Consider the following 13748-nt stretch of genomic DNA (forward strand, 5'->3'; position numbering starts at 1 on the left):
AGCCCAAAGGGGACTATTTTTACTCCCTCCAAATTGTTTCCTTTTGGAACAATTTGCGAACCCAGCGTGACCTCGCCATCCCTTGTGCTGTTTGTGGATCCCTGACAATGCTTTTTGGGGGAAAAATGGCACACAGGTGTACCCAAAATGACAAATCCTGCCTTTCCCCCATTTTTATTTCTCTTTTTCTCCAAATACCAGGGATTTCCCCCCAGGATAAGCCGGTGAGGGCAGCAAGCCCCGCGTGTGCTGGTGGAGAGTGGCTGCCAGCGCCGTAAAACCTATTTTTTTGGGTGATTTTCTATTTTCTTTCCTGTTTTTCTGGCTTGCCTGGCAGGAGGAGAGCATTCTGCCACGGCTGGGAAGATGAAAACAAGGGAAACTTTTACCGGTGACTTGGAGGCATCCAAAAAAAATCATTTGTGAAGCGGTTCGGAGCCGGAGATGTGTTCAGAAATGGGATTTTTTTATTTTTTTTTTTCAATAGTGCCATTCATCTGGGAGCCCAAAGCCCTTTGCTGGGGAGGAAGACTCATTTCCATGGGGGGAAGCAGGGGTGACATGGCCAAGGAGCAGCCCACAGCCCCTGTCCCCTGGTGTCCCCTCTTCTCATCTCCTGGAGGAGCTTGGATGTGGGTAAATTGGGCCAGGTCTTGCTTTGGTCCAAAGCATCCAAGCTCTTCCGAGGCACAATGATGGTTATAAAATCCATTCCACACCAAAATTTTGTTGTTTTACACCACTAATAACAATGCTTATTATTTTTAATTGCTGAAATGAGGCAAGACTGTGACTTTTAGGTAGGAGGAGGACGTTGGGGAAGGAGGCAGCAAGAAAATAAGTAGGAGACTCGTGGCTTTGGTTGTGGAGGAGAAAACTGGAAAGACCCCTAGGGGGGAGGAAAAAATAATATTATTTTCAAATAACAGTTTTCTGTTAGAAATGCCCAGACTCTGGATATTTCTCCTCTTGCAAGGTGCTGGCATATTCTTTTCAAAGGAAGCCTGAAACCTTTTAATGAGAAATATCAAAGGAAAGGTTTTTTCTTTCGCTGACATTTTTCACCAAACCAAAATATGTTTCTTGACAGGCTCCGAAGTGACCCAGATCCTCCATCCAAAGGCAGGCGGGTCTCGAGGAGAACTTACCAACATATCAAAGAGCTCCAGGCCAGGACTTTTCCTTTCCACTTTCCCTGCAGCTGCTGCCATTCCTCTCAAGAAACATGAAAATAAGGTAAGGAAAATGCCTCCTTGTGTATGTTTTTAGTGCTAATGCCTTGGAAGAGCTTTTCTACATCCCTCGTCCTGAGGGTATTTGTTGAAACGACACAGGGCTCGTGGTGGCAAAGATTTTGGCCATGAATTGAGTGTTGTTTCTTTTAACTGCCTTTGAAAAATCCTCTTTGAGGGTGTTGTGGAAGACGGGGGTGGCCACATCCAGCAGTAAAACTGGAGAAAGGATAAAATTGGGGAAGAAATGGGATTGTCATCGGCTGGATGTGGCTTTTTGCAGAACACTCTGCCCCCAGGCTCAGAATAGAGCCATAGAATAGTCCAGGTTGGAAGGGACTGTTAAGATCATCAAGTCCAACCATCAACCCACCACTGCCCAAACCACCACTAACCCATGTCCCTCAGCACCACATCTGCCCGGCTTTTAGATCCTTTCAGGGATGGTGGCTCCACCACTTCCCTGGGAAGCCTCTTCCAGTGCTTGACAACCCTTTCATTGAAGAAATTTTTCCTAATATCCATCCTAAACCTCCCCTGGGGCAACTTGAGACCATTACCTTTTGTCCTACCAGGAGAAGAGACCAACCCCACTTCTGGAGTGGTCAACGTGAGACCATTTCCTTTTGTCCTACCGGGAGAAGAGACCAACCCCACTTCTGGAGTGGAGCATCTTCTGGAGTGGAGCATCTTCTGGAGTGAGTCCTGTCCCTTCTGCAGGCTTGAGGCTTTTTTTCCCCCATGGTATCTCCAATAATCCTCCATAATAATAATCCTCAATAATCCTTCTCCTCCAGAGGAGGCACAAGGGGTGGGTGAAAGCCTCGCTGATCCCCGCACAGAAAATGTGACAGAAGTGGGAAAAACGTGGTTTCTTCATCCCAAGCCCCAAATCATGGAGAATGACATTGCAGAGTACTCCTTTTTTTTTTATCTGCTTGCTGGTTTTTTTTTACACAACGAGGTTAGAAAGACCAGAAAATGGGTCTCCTTTTTAGCAGGAGGAGGGGGGAAAAAAAAGCCACTGTCAGGAATTTGTGTGAAGTCTATGATTTGCGTAACCTTGTTCCTGATGTTTTTACCAAGTGCTTTGAGGGGAACTGGGCTTTCTGAGTATTTTTTCCAGGAATGTGGAATCTCGTTTGGCTTATATGTGTGTATATATATAAATATATATATGTATGCACATGTATGGAGATGTATATATAGGTTTCATAGCACCGAGTGCAGCGCAAGGACGTCAAACCCCATGTCATTTGTTTCCCTTCTTAATGATCTCTCTCTGGAATCCCGATTGCTTGAGCTATTCCAAAAATGCAGGCGATGTCTGTGCTCTGGATGGATGGAAAGTTTTCCCTGTCAATGGCCTTTCCAGCTCCTCGGTAGCAGCTTTACCATCACGGTAGCCATTAGCAGCTCGTATCAAAGAAGGAAGGGGGCCTGAAGCACTGGGATCATCTAAGCCAAGACCCAATCCCTGTTTTACCTGCGAGCATCCCCCTGAAATGATTCTTGCAAGAGAGGAGGAGGAGGAGAAGGTGGGTGGTGTTCCCTAAACCCACACCACCCATCACTGCAGAGCCTCGCAGTGATTTGGGAGGATCGTTCCCGGGATGAATTTCCAAATTGCTTAAGAAGCTAAGCCCTAAATCCCTTTAGGATTAAAGGCTTTTTTTTGGCACTTGGGGGAGAATGCTAGCCTTTGGGAGCCAAAAAGAGCCACGATTTTAGGCTGTTTCTTTGAGCCTTAGCAAAGGGTTCCCTTCATGATGGTCCCAGCCAAGCCCCGTTGGGGTGTTGGAGGGCTCTGTATCTGAAGCTGCATCTCCTCCTGCATAGGAATTAGCCTCCTAAGAGGAGTCCTGTTGCCAAAAAACAAGAAGGTTTGGGCTTTTTTCTCTGTTAGGTTTTTTTCAACAAAGATCTGAAAAACTTGAAGGAATGTGGGGGGGAAAAAAGGTTCATCAAATTTTGCCATGGGAAGAAGACATAATTTCCTGAGGAGGCTGGAGATGTTGGATGGATCCAGACCTGGGGTTAGTTTTTTCCTTGTTTTCCAAGGCGTTCAGGACCAGGATAGAGTCAGGTCACTAACCATGGGACACTGTTTTGGGGTGAAATCCAATTATTGCAACTGTCTTGAGGATCAGGCTTTGCTTTGGGATCCCCCCCAATGTCACCTCAGTGGAAGGACCAGGAGATGTTCCTACCCCCAAAACCTACCAGGGGACACACTGAGACGTGACCAACAGCCTGGGGGGAGCCTCTTTTCCCAGCCCCCTCTGAATTCTGATGGTAACAAGGAGGCTGCTTTTATCTCTGCGGGTATTAGCGCTGCTATAAACCTGATAAAGCTGGAGTTACCATAAAAATTCAAGAGGTGGGACTCCCATCAATCGGACACTTCGGTGCCACATATGGAAATAGTGCAGAGACAGGGCTTTTTTTTTCTTTTTTTTTTTTTTTTCCTCCCCCCCTGCTTTGTAACAGCCACCGCTGCAATTTAAAGAGAGAAAGAGAGGTATTCCAACTATTTTTGTCTTTAAAAGGAAATACTGACTAACTTATGGATAAGACATTAACCCGGGCCTAGACCACTCGTGGTCGTTAAAGAGCCCTCGGCACTATTTGCGGGAGGGGAGGGGGGTGTTAGCCTTGGACTCCAGCCTAAATTCCAGCTTAAGGAAATGCGTCCCGACTACCTAAAATTCCACCTGTGTTTTTAACTCGGTACCGGGTCTGTATCCCCAACCATCGATCGATAGGCCTGAAGGCCCTTCGACAGCACCACCAGCAAGAAAGTGGCTACTTCCTTCTGCCATGTGGCTAATTTGGCTGGGAATTCATTGTTCATGGCTATTTTGGCTGGGAATCCATTGTTTGTGGCTATTTTGGCTAGGAATCTGTTGTTTGTGGCTACTTTGGCCGGGAATCCTCTGGTCTTTATGGCTACTTTGGCCAGCAATCCTCTGGCCTTTATGGCTACTTTGGCCGGGAATCCTCTGGCCTTCGTGGTTATTTTCACTGAGAGTCCATTGTTCATGGCTATTTTGGCTGGGAATCCATTGTCCGTGGCTAAATTGGCTGGGAATTCTTTCTTCATGGCTATTTGGGCTGGGAATGTGTTGTTCATGGCTAATTTGATCCACTGTTCATGGCTAATTTGGCTGGGAATTCATTGTTCGTGGCTATTTTGGCTAGGAATGTGTTGTTTGTGGCTACTTTGGCCAGCAATCCTCTGGCCTTTATGGCTACTTTGGCTGGGGATTCGTTGTTTGTGGCTACTTTGACTGGGAATCGTCTGGCCTTCGTGGCTATTTTGGCTGGGAATCCATTGTTCTGGCTGGGAATTCTTTCTCTGTGGCTATTTTGGCTGGGAATGTGTTGTTCATGGCTAATTTGGCTGGGAGTCTGGCTGGGAGTCCTCTGGCCTTTGTGGCTACTTTGGCCCGGAATATGGCTACTTTGGCTGGGGATTCGTTGTTTGTGGCTACTTTGACTGGGAATCGTCTGGCCTTCGTGGCTATTTTGGCTGGGAATCCATTGTTTGTGGCTATTTTGGCTAGGAATCTGTTGTTTGTGGCTACTTTGGCCGGGAATCCTCTGGTCTTTATGGCTACTTTGGCCAGCAATCCTCTGGCCTTCGTGGCTATTTTCACTGGGAGTCCATTGTTCATGGCTATTTTGGCTGGGGATCCATTGTTTGTGGCTAAATTGGCTGGGAATTCTTCGTGGCTAATTTGGTTGGGAATCCACTGTTCATGGCTAATTTGGCTGGGAGTCCTCTGGCCTTTGTGGCTACTTTGGCCGGGAATCCTCTGGCCTTCGTGGTTATTTTCACTGGGAGTCCATTGTTCATGGCTATTTTGGCTGAGAATCCGTTGTTCGTGGCTAAATTGGCTGGGAATTCTTTATTTGTGGCTATTTTGGCTGGGAATCCATTGTTCTGGCTGGGAATTCTTTCTCTGTGGCTATTTTGGCTGGGAATGTGTTGTTCATGGCTAATTTGGCTGGGAGTCCTCTGGCCTTTGTGGCTACTTTGGCCCGGAATCCCCTGGCTTTCATGGCTAATTTGGCTAGGAATCTGTTGTTCGTGGCTAATTTGGCCGGGAGTCCTCTGGCCTTTGTGGCTACTTTGGCCCGGAATCCCCTGGCTTTCATGGCTAATTTGGCTAGGAATCTGTTGTTCGTGGCTAATTTGGCCGGGAGTCCTCTGGCCTTTGTGGCTACTTTGGCCCGGAATCCCCTGGCTTTCATGGCTAATTTGGCTAGGAATCTGTTGTTCGTGGCTAATTTGGCCGGGAGTCCTCTGGCCTTTGTGGCTAATTTGGCCAGGAATCCTCTGGCCTTTATGGCTACTTTGGCTGGGGATTCGTTGTTTGTGGCTACTTTGACTGGGAATCGTCTGGCCTTCGTGGCTATTTTGGCTGGGAATCCGTTGTTTGTGGCTAATTTGGCTGGGAATCCATTGTTCTTGGCTATTTTCGCTGGGAGTCTGTTGTTTGTGGCTATTTTAGCTGGGAATCCATTGTTTGTGGCTATTTTGGCTGGGAATCTGTTGTTCGTGGCTACTTTGGCCTGGAATCCTCTGGACTTCATGGCTATTTTGGCTGGGGATCCGTTGTTCGTTTTCATGGCTAATTTGGCTAGGAATCTGTTGTTCGTGGCTAATTTGGCCGGGAGTCCTCTGGCCTTTGTGGCTAATTTGGCCAGGAATCCTCTGGCTTTCATGGCTAATTTGGCTAGGAATCTGTTGTTCGTGGCTAATTTGGCCGGGAGTCCTCTGGCCTTTGTGGCTAATTTGGCCAGGAATCCTCTGGCTTTCATGGCTAATTTGGCTAGGAATCTGTTGTTCGTGGCTAATTTGGCCGGGAGTCCTCTGGCCTTTGTGGCTAATTTGGCCAGGAATCCTCTGACCTTCGTGGCAAAATTGGCTGGGAATCCATTGTTTGTGGCTAATTTGGCTTGGAATCCATTGTCCTTGACTATTTTCACTGCAAGTCCATTGTTTGTGGCTATTTTCACTGGAAGTCCGTTGTTTTTGGCTATTTTCACTGGGAGTCTGTTGTTTGTGGCTATTTTGGCTGAGAATCCATTGCCCTTGGCTATTTTGCCTGGGAATCCATTGTTTGTGGCTATTTTGCCTGGGAATCCGTTGTTTGTGGCTAATTTGGCTGGGAATCCATTGTCCTTGGCTATTTTCACTGGGAGTCCATTGTTTGTGGCTATTTTGGTTGGGAATCCGTTATTCCTAGCTAATTTGGCCAGGAATCCTCTGGCCTTTGTGGCTCATTTGGCCATGAATTTGGCATCCCTGGCTAATTCATCCCCTTTGTGGGGAGCCAAACCCCTCACTTTTGGGGGTAGGGTCTATGGTTTGGCTCTCAAGCCTTTATCTTTGAAGGGCAAAGGCTTGTTCGGCGGTGGGATGACTCTTGTGGTGAAAATCCAGGATATTTAATTATCCAAATTCTAGAGGGGTGAAAGGATTAGGGGGTGGAACCAGTGTGTGTCTGGTCCAGCATCCCCAGTATCCCGGGCTGATTCCTCATGTAGAAGATGCTCTGCATCACCCTCCTCTCTGCTACTTAACGACTGGCCTCATAGTTTCAATATAGTGATTAATTACCCTTCGGGAGAGGTCGTTATCAATAACCCCTCCAACACCAGCTCATCATTATCCCAGGATACATCTCCATCCCCTCCTGCCTGGTGGGATGACGCCGCGGCTGTAGGAAAAGCCAGCCCTGTAAAACCAGTTAAAAACAATCCTTTTGGAGGAAAGGTGGTGATATTTGAAGCCAGTTATTTTATCTTCCTTCGGCTTTAAAGATAACACCCTACCAGCATGTGAAAGGGCATTGTTTTTCTTCTCTGGGTGTTATTTTTGGTCTTCATCCCCCTCCGCCCTCCCCGTTTTTTGGTAAAACTGTTAATGCTGAAAAGACAGATCAAATCACAGCTTCCCACCCTTTTTTTTTATCACTTCACCCCAGCCCTGGCACCTTTTAATGGCAGAAATGGGCTCAACTTTCCAGAAATGAGGCTCAGGTTCCCAAACGTGCAGAGAACTGCAAATTCAAGAGACTCTTTTCCTTTTTTTGGGGGGTTATAAATATTTGTCACACTTTGGCAGAGCACATTTCGCCTTGTCTTGATGAGCAGAGAGGGTCTGGTTCTGCCCCTGGTGTGGGGGTGGTGGGTTTTAGCAAAGGGGTATCCTCTGTTTGATGGGGCAAATGGCAGAAGAGGAGCTTTATGGATGAAGATGGTGGTGGGACTGGAAGCAAAGGCTGCCCTGCTTTTAAGAGCCAGAATTTGACTTTAAGCTCCTCAAGGAGTCCCAGGCCATGGGACTTGGTGTCTGAGCTGAAGGAACAGGTCCTGAGGAACCTCCAGCTCACCTCATGCTTGGCTGTAACAGGGTAGTGAAGTGGGTTTTATCTTCATTTCTCCATCGTGGCAGCACCCCCTGAATCGATGTCCCTGCTCAGTCCATCCTACTTCTCACTTGAACTAGGAAGGAGATGTTTCCCATCCTCCTGATACCCCTGCAAGAAGGATATGGGGCACAAACTTGAAGGTAAGAAGTTCCACCTAAACATGAGGAGGAACTTCTTTGCTGTGAGGGTGGCAGAGCCCTGGCAGAGGCTGCCCAGGGAGGTGGTGGAGTCTCCTTCTCTGGAGACATTCAAACCCCACCTGGACACGTTCCTGTGGGACCTGCTCTGGGTGGCCCTGCTCTGGCAGGGGGTTGGACTGGATGATCTCCAGAGGTCCCTTCCAACCCCATATCACTCTGTGATTCTGTGAGGTACCACAAGGCACAGTTGCTCTGCTTTCCACTCCTACTTGTACTTGCTGCCTGCCCACAAGGCATGGATGCTCTTCTTTCCACTCCTACTTGTACTTGCTGCCTGCTTATTTTTCAGGCAGGCACAAGCCCTGGGACACAGGAGCTTTTCAAGGACCAAGTGTGGCACGGGTGGGCCACCAAAGACAGAAGAATAAGCTCTTTCAGGAGAAGACAGAAGAACAAGCTGGTTTGTGTGTGCAAGAGAGAAACCATGTGTGTTTTGGTGAGTCTGGGTGTCTTGAGCATCCTCCCCTTGGGATGAGGGAGCAGGTCCCTTTGGGGACCGATGAGAAGATGGGTATTGACCTTCACGTGGGAGCTGGAGGAGCACGTTGGGGCCTGAGTGTGCCTGGCACGAGCTGGTGTTGCTTTCAGACTAGAATGGGTTTACATTTTCCACCTTCCAGGCAATCACAGAGGAAAGAGATTGTCTCATTTTCTTTCTTTCACATACATATATCTCGTCTCTCGGGTTGCCCAGGCAACACTGTATATGTTTGCAGCCTGGAAGGATCTGGGGATGGAAAATGAAGCCAGGGAGTGGACTGAGGGGAGAAATCCAGCAGGAATTTTCCTCTGGTCTTCTGCGGCCCATTGGTTAGCGCTAATTCAAGCCGGGTCCCCCCGAGATTAAGTCATCAAATCTGAGATTTCCATTTTTTTTTTTTTTTTATTATTTTAAATCAACCGCGGTCGCTCTTGGGAGGCCCGTTTTTCACGCTGGAAATGAACCTTCTGGGGGGGGGGGCTGTGGGAGGGGAGCCAGCAGGCAGGGTAAAGCACCATAGAAACACAAACAAGGTACAACATCTCGCTCCACGGGCTGGTGGAAAGCTTGGTGTGTGTCCCCCCCGGGGAGAAAAGGCTCCTTCCAGCTTGAGGCGAGGCACTGGGATAACCTGGATCTTCTCCGTGGCCACCGGGTTCATTGGTGGTGGCTCCTTGCATTGCTCTGGGGCTTGGGATGCTCCTGGTGCAGGGAGGAACCCACCTCAAGGAGGGAGGAACCCACCTCAAGGATGGAGGAACCCACCTCAAGGATGCTCGGGGGACAAATCCTGTGCCTGTAGACAAAGCTTCTGGTTGCACAGAGAGTCCTGTGGCACTGGAAAAAAGTCTTTATAAATTATTTTTCTCTCCCAGTTTATCATTCCCCACAAGCCTGAGCTGCTGTGGGATCTTTCTGCCTCCGTGCCAAGACCTTGAGCTTGCCCAGTGTCCACGGGCACTGTCCTGTGGACAGTTGGACACTGCCCCAAAGCCACAGCATCCCTCAGGCAAGGGAAGGGGGGACTGGAAGTGATTTTGTAGATGCCTTAATGAGCCAAAGAATGGTATTAATGAGAGTAATGAGTATCTATATAATTCAAGGCACATGGCTCAAAGTCAATGGGAGATCCCTGTCTGCTCTGGAGAGGTCTTCAGGCATAGCATCTTTTAATTTCTTACTGATTTTAAGCTTTATTTATTATTAAGGTACCTTGCAGCCTGTATTGCCCTGGCACTAACAGAGCTGGAGGCCGTGCTCGCCGTAACCATGCAGGAATCTCCCATCCATCCTTCCCACCCAGGAAACCCCCCCCCAAGTGCTGCCTCCAGCTCTGGGGCCACCAACAGCAGAAGGACGTGGACCTGTTGGAGTGGGGCAAGAGGAGGCCACGGAGATGCTGGGAGGGCTGGAGGACAGGCTGAGAGAGTTGGGGGGGTTCAGCCTGGAGAAGAGAAGGCTCCAGGGAGACCTTGGAGCCCCTTCCAGTCCCTCAAGGGGCTCCAGAAAAGCTGGGGAGGGACTCTGGATCATTGAGTGGAGAGGTCTAGGAGGAGGGGGAAGGGTTTGACCCTGAAAGAGGGGAGATGGAGATGAGATGTGAGGAAGAACTTCTTTGCTGGGAGGGTGGGGAGAGCCTGGAACAGAGAAGCTGTGGCTGCCCCATCCCTGGAGGGGTTCAAGGTCAGGTTGGAGGGGGCTTGGAGCAACCTGGTGTGGTGGGAGGTGTCCCTGCCCAGGGCAGGGAGTTGGAACTGGATGATCTTGAAGGTCCCTTCCAACCTGAACCATTCTGTGACTCTGTGATTTCACCAAATCCTTCCAACACCTTGCCCCCCATGATGAAAAAGCCCCTTCATCTCTCCCAAACATTTCAGGGGTTTTTCCTCAACCAGAAATGACCTTCTCTCTACCCCTTCCCCCTCCTCCCACCAACCCCTGCCTGATAAAGGCGATTTGTGTGGAAACTTCAAAACGCTTGGCAAAAGGTTGGTTTTTCTCTCCCCAGCTTTTCAGATCCTCGAGCAAATAAATAAGGCAAGAACTTCACAGGGACAGGGAAGGTGGTGGAGGTGATGGTGCCATTCCTGTTGGAGACCTGGCATTCCCCACCTCTGCTAAACGAGGGTCAGGGAGGCCATCTGGTACGTGTATTTCTAATCTCATCCCTTTATTTCACCAAATCAGGCTTGTTTTTTCCTTCTTTCTTTTTTACTGGTCTCTTGGGAACCGACTTTATCAACAGACGAACCCTCTGATGTTCAAAAATCCGCCCCACAAAGTAATATAAGATTTGATAAAAAACGTTGCTGATGCTGAAGTCACCCCGGGGTGTTTTTCCAACCTTCCCCTGTCCCCACTCCTGTCCCTGGGCCCTTCCATGAAGGTGACACTTGGTTTTGGGACAGTTTTAGGGACACGGAGAGGGGGTGACATCCATCTAGGGACATGGAGAGGAGGTGACATCCATCTAGGGACATGGAGAGGGGGTGACATCCATCTAGGGACACGGAGAGGAGGTGACATCCATCCCTACCTGGGGAGAGCAAACTTGGCTGGGTTTGGGGGTGGTTACAGCCCCGGAGCGTTTTCAGCTGTTGGGAAAAAAGGCTGTAAAACCCCATTCCCACCATAAACAGCCCTTCGGGGAGGGGAGGACATCAAATCGGGTATTTTTGCCTCTGGCAGAAAAACCAAAACCCCATGTGCCAGAGGATGGTAAAGCCCTGGACTAATCCCTGTAATTGTTTAAATACCACAGCCGGCGAGGAAATGTTTTCTGATCCCCTTAATCTTTGCTGTGAAAGAAAAGCTTTTTGTAACTCTATCCCCAGTGAGGAAAAAACACCCCGTTATTCCCAGAGCCCAAATACCAGCCTTTCCCTGGCCCTGGGCTCTGCTCAGCGCCCCCAGCAGCACCTTCACGGCTGAAGGTAACCTTTAAACCCTATAAAATATTTTAAAAAAACCTAAAAATTGAAGAAAAAAAAAAAAAAGAGCATGAGGTCAGAGGTCCAGCTCTGCAGGATCCCAAATCCCCCGGATTTGGGGATGCTGTGGGGAGCTGCCTGGCTGGTGAGGGGTCTGGAGAACAAGTCCTACGAGGAGAGGCTGAGGGAACTGGGCAGGTTCAGTTTTGAGAAGAGACGGTTCAGGGAAGACCTCATTGCCCTCTACAGCTCCCTGAAAGGAGGGTGTAGAGAGGTGGGGGTTGACCTCTTCTCCCAAGGGAAGAATGACAGAAGCAAAGGAAATGGTCTGAAGTTGGGGCAGGGGAGGGTTAGATGAGATCTTGGGAAGAATGACTTTCCTGAGAGGGTGGTCAGGCCCTGGACCAGCCTGCCCAGGGAGGTGGTGGAGTCACCATCCCTGGAGGGATTTAAGAACCGTGTAGACATGGCTCTTCAGGGCATGCTCTAGTGCCCAAGATTATTGGTTTGTGGTGGGGTGTTGTGTGTGGAGTTGTGGGGTTTAGTTGGTGGGTGGTGGTTTTGGGTTTGTTGGGGTTTTTTTTGTTGGTTTTTTTAATGTGGTTGGACTCGATGATCTCAGAGGTCCCTTCCAACCACTAAGGTTCTGTGATTCTGTGATTTGAGCCCCCTCGATATCCCGAGGAGCACATTTCCTCCGAAGGGGAAGAGAGGAAAAGCTCGTTGGGGAGGGAAGGGGTGGGTATTTTCTCCCGGCAGCTGACAGTGTAAATGCGTTTCCTGGCAGGCAGCTCCCTCTGTATTAAAATTCTTGATGAAGATTATTAAAGCGTGTTTATGAAAAGCCTGCGAGTGCTTCTTGGACTCCGACCTGCCTTCGCCCAGATGAGATGTTTGAGGGTTATTAAAACCAGCCCCCTCCAAAACCCACCCACCCCATTGGCAAAGTGAGACCGGGATGGTCCCAGTCTCCTCTAGCTGGGACCAATGTGGGGTGGCTGGGGACCACTGTGGGGTGACTACAGCCAGTACAACCCCTTGTCGTTCCCCAAAACCTCCTGCAAGTCTATTTGAGTAAGGATGTGCTGGTATCCCCTAGACCTGGGATGGAGGGAGGTGTGGAGGGTGGATTAGGGGCCATGGTGCTGCGTTGAACCCCCTCTTCCAGCCCCCATGGGGGCTATGGGGAGGACGTGGGGACCACCACGGCCACCAGCCCTCCTTTTGTGACAGCAAAGCCTTTGGAGGCACAAATACACCCAACTTTGTGCACACCTTGGATGTACCTCCTGCCCCAAACCCCCTGTGCCATCCCCTTTTTCCACACTCTCCTCCCTTTCCAGCCTGAGATAGGATTGTATTTTTTTTAACGTGGGAGACCAGGTTGTATATCTAAATATATGTCCTTAAAGAAAAAAAAAAGAAAGGTTTTCAAGAACAATGGTGGAAGCAGCCCAAAAATGTGCTAAGAAGGACGAATGCATTAGGACTGGAGTCCAAGCAAAATATCAGAAGGGTGAATCAGAAAGAAGGAAAGGAAGGGGGGAAAGAAAAAAAAAAAAAAAAAAAAGAAACGTATGGAGTTTTTAAAAAGCTATTTTTTCCTTTTAATGTTAATGGCAGCTTTTCAATTTGAGCTTTTGAGTGCTGGAGAAACGTGTCAACTGCTCCTGCCCCGGGGCCGCGCTTTGAGGGGATGCAAAAGCATCGACGCGGTGACACGTTCAAGCTGGTTCCAATCCAGCCCCGTTGAGCCGTGGCAAAGATGTCTCTGCTGTTATTGTTATTAATTGAACTCATTAATAACACGTTCTGCCCTTTCTTATGCCTTCCCCATCTCTGTGCGGCGTGACTCCCTGGTGGTGTCTGATTAGTGGGGCTAATTAGCCGCCGTGGTGGTTTGTAGATGTTAGACCCCACGTCTCTGGTTGCAGTCCCCCCTCCGTGGAATGTACCTCTTAGAAATAAACTGGTGGGAGTGTTTCGCAGTGGTTTCTTCAGGGGGACAAAGCTGAGTTGCTTTGCAGATCTTCCATCTGTAGGAAAAGGGAAGATGCACCAATGAGGGTGTTGGTCAACTGTTGGCTGAAGAGGAGCCAGCAGTGTGCCCAGGTGGCCAAGAAGGCCACCAGCATCCTGGCCTGGATCAGGAACAGCGTGGGGAGTAGGACTCAGGAGGTGATGTTCCCCCTGTACTGGGCACTGGTGAGGCCCCACCTCGAGGGTTGTGTCCAGTTTTGGGCCTCTCACCACAAAAAAGACGTTGAGGGGCTGGAGTGGGTCCAGAGAAGTGCAACAGAGCTGGTGAGGGGTCTGGAGCACAAGTCTTGTGAGGAGAGGCTGAGGGAGCTGGGGGTGTTGAGCCTGGAGAAAAGGAGGCTGAGGGGAGACCTTCTCACTCTCTCCAACTCCCTGAAAGGAGGGTGTAGCCAGGGGGGGTCGGTCTCTTCTCCCAAGGAACA

The 13748-nt window shown here is 49.3% G+C and overlaps 1 long non-coding RNA gene across 2 annotated transcripts in view; it reads left to right on the plus strand.

The window, feature by feature from the left end:
* Positions 1–1096: 1096 nt before the first annotated feature.
* The window catches only part of LOC106893661, a 33218-nt gene continuing 20566 nt past the window's right edge, over positions 1097–13748 (plus strand). For both annotated transcript variants that reach the window (XR_001413138.1, XR_001413139.1), the window contains exons 1-3: positions 1097–1236; positions 8165–8311; positions 10365–10500. This is a non-coding gene — a long non-coding RNA (uncharacterized LOC106893661). The remainder of the gene's footprint in view (positions 1237–8164; positions 8312–10364; positions 10501–13748) is intronic.

Source organism: Calidris pugnax, unplaced genomic scaffold, assembly GCF_001431845.1.
Source record: "Calidris pugnax isolate Ruff unplaced genomic scaffold, ASM143184v1 scaffold145, whole genome shotgun sequence".
Taxonomy (NCBI): Eukaryota; Metazoa; Chordata; class Aves; order Charadriiformes; family Scolopacidae; genus Calidris; species Calidris pugnax.